The 3,114-nt window shown below is 41.8% G+C and overlaps 1 protein-coding gene across 2 annotated transcripts in view; it reads right to left on the bottom strand.

Annotated features, from left to right (window-relative positions):
• Positions 1–3,114, bottom strand: part of Smarcc1 (SWI/SNF related, matrix associated, actin dependent regulator of chromatin, subfamily c, member 1) — a gene marked incomplete at its 5' end in the record, with an annotated part of 135,052 nt that overhangs the window by 88,627 nt on the left and 43,311 nt on the right.

The raw sequence follows: 3,114 nt of genomic DNA, 5'->3' as shown, positions 1-3,114 counted from the left end.
AGTATCTGTTAAGGAGATACGGTACAGTCTCTCAAAGACAGACAACTGTACTCTTCTGCCTCTTTTTATCATCTAAGTATCAATAATTACAAAATAAAACAGTATAACACTCTTTTATAAACATTGCACTGTCTTTCTCTGATAATTAAAACCATTATTTATTTTTGAAACTAATACTTCTTGAAGGGCTCAACAAAAATGGGCGTGACTTCTTTATCTTTAAGCATAAAGGATACAGAACAAAAATTATTACTTATCTCACATAATGTGATATGTAACAATATAGAGGAATATGATAAACATTGCATTTGAGTACTAGAAAATATAAAGAAATGCACAGAAGTTTAATTACATCACAGAGAAAAAATTGGGAAGGGCTGGAAGTGACAGGCACACTGAACCTTACAAATGAGAAAGAAGCTGCAAATAATTAAACAATGTTTCAGAAATAATAAAAAAGGATACCTAACCCTGGCAAAGTGGTACACACCTGTAATCCTACCACCTCAGAGACTGAGGTAAGAGAATTCCAAGTTCAGGGCCAGACTGAGCAATTCTGCAAGACGCTGCCTCAAAACAACAAACAAATACAAACAGGGAGCTCAGTAGTAGAGGGCCTGCCTACCATGTGTGAAGCCCTGGATTCAATGGGAGATGGGGCATGTTTGTAAAACATAAGCAAAGAAGTTACTTGTTTGGTGTCATAAAAGTAATTGCTGGAGGCTAGGGATTTAGCTCAGCAGCATAGCGCCTGCCTGGCACAAGCTAGGTCGTGAGTTTGGTTCCTGGTACCAGAAACCACTCCCCCACAAAACAAGTAATTGCTAGACATGGTGGCACATGCGTATAATCCCAGCACTTACAAGGCTGAGGCAGAAGGATCACTGTGGGTTCAAGGTCAGCGTAGGCTGTGATGAGTTCAAGGCCAGCCTGAACTGCATGGTAAAACCCTGTCTCAAAAAGACAAAAACCAAACCAAAGCAAAAGATAGTAATCTCGAGTACACTGATGATTAAAATGGGAATGGAGAAAAAGCTAGCAGCACGTTAGACCAGCTGAGCCCCACACTACATAGAAAATCCTCAGAGCTCTCGTTAACCAACAATAAACTGCTATGGCTAAGAGTAAAGTACACATGGTAAAATTTTTTCCAGAATAAAAATTACAGGATGACTTTTAATAGCTTATAAAACCTAAAGGTTTGAGAGACATAAAATATTTTAAAAGAAGAGAAAAGATGCTCTGAAGATGAATAAAGCAAAGGTTAGGAAAACAGATTTTTCCCTGTTCATGTTAAATACAGCATGCCTAGAAAATGTCTTTTCAAATAAACCAGACATACAAGCTTAAATACTGTATGGTATCTCTCATTTGAGTGAGGCAAAGTACAAACAAAGAGAATAACAGGGCGGGGATGTAGCTCAGCAGCACAGCGCCTGCCAGGCAAGCACAAGGCACCGAGTGCAATTCCTGGTTAAAAAAAGAGACAGAATAACAAAGGATGGTAGAAGGGTACAAGGGGATTGAGCTCTTTCAATAATGAAGTGGTCCAAGGGGACAAGGGCAAGGGGTGAGGAGGAGAGAAAAGGAAAGTAAGTAGAATAAAGACATGCCATGTACAGAAGCCTAACAACCTCAAAGAATGCAAACATCATATGCCATAACATGAGCTAAGATTAGTAGTATCAGTAACAATGAAAATCAGGATGGAGAATTAAAGGAGTGAAGGAGGGGAAAGTGAAGGGGATTTTAAAAAAGAATCAAGCTGTACTGTATACCCACCACTCCCCAAGAAGATTGTAAACTGCATGTACTGCAAATGTACTACTCAAAAAATTAAAAAAAAAAAAAAAAAAAAAAAAAAAAGAAAATGTTTTCTCCTGGTGCTGAGAATTAACCTAGTGCTAAAGCATGCTAAGTACATGCCTACCCCTAAGCTCTCCTCATCCCTCAGGAAAAACTTCACATGAGAAAAAGCCTGTCCACTACAGGTAAATGTGGGGCCAGGGATGCAGCTCAGCAGTGTAAGTGCTTGCCTGGCAAGCCTGAGATCATGAGTTCTCCATTTCTGGTACCAAAAAAAAAAGGCAAATGTGTCCAACTAAAGCACAGCCACAAACACATGACACCCTGGTTCAATTCCTAGCACGGGGTGAAAAACTAGATACAAATGTAAGAAAACTCAACCTAGTAGGCTCAATACTCCGGGCAGTGGGTACAGGCCACCCTGGGGAGTCTCCTGGATATGACATCTTGGTTCAACAACCACAAGCTGTGCTGTGTTGCATGTCAGCTCATGAGTTGCGAAGGCTTTCCTCACGAAGAGCTCAGGGAGCTCTGAAATCTGAACTTCAGATTCAGATTAGAAATTTAAGAAGTAAGATTGCTCACAGTAACAGAGAAAAGGCCACTTTTAAGGTTTTGAGTTTCATGACACAATACATGTGGTTTAACAAAAATAACAAAATCTTACTGATGAGTATGACTGGCTCTTTAATACTGAATGTGAAGCTAAGCATTTGTTTTGTTTTCTATATTCCCCAAAAGGTTTGCACACATAATTTAGCATGTTTCTGGGGCTGGGGACATAGCTCAGTGGTACAGTGCTTACATATCACACATAAGGCTCTGAGGTACACCCCCATCCCATGCCACAAAAAATGAAAAAAAATATAAATAAAAAGAATGTTTCTGAGCCAGCATGGTGGCGCACGCCTATAATCCCAGTACTCGGGAGGCTGAGGCAGAAGGACCAATGCAAGTTCGAGGTCACCATGTGCTACAAAGCTCAAGGCAAGCCTGAATTGCATAGCAAGACTCTCTCAAAAAAGACAAGAATGTCTCTGATAACCTTACCCTTTAGGGACTAACACGATTTAAGACATGTTCAGGAGGAAGAAGTGACAATTTTTTAGAAAGAAATGTCTAGGGCCGGCTCCCTGCCTCGCAGGCACCCAGAAGGAGGTCCCCCAGCACCCGGCAAGCCACGAGGTGAGGAGCACTGGCCCTTGGGCTGGCCCCCAGCCTAGCAGCCACCTAGGAGGAGGGGCTCCGGCACAAGGGAAGCCGCACAGCGGCAAGCACTGTTGCGCACCAGCCCTCAGGCCGGCTGCC

The sequence above is a fragment of the Chinchilla lanigera genome, unplaced genomic scaffold (genome assembly GCF_000276665.1).
Source record: "Chinchilla lanigera isolate Chin_1 unplaced genomic scaffold, ChiLan1.0 scaffold00019, whole genome shotgun sequence".
Taxonomy (NCBI): Eukaryota; Metazoa; Chordata; class Mammalia; order Rodentia; family Chinchillidae; genus Chinchilla; species Chinchilla lanigera.
Note: the sequence above shows the minus strand (reverse complement) of the source record. Positions and strands in the feature narration are given on the sequence as shown.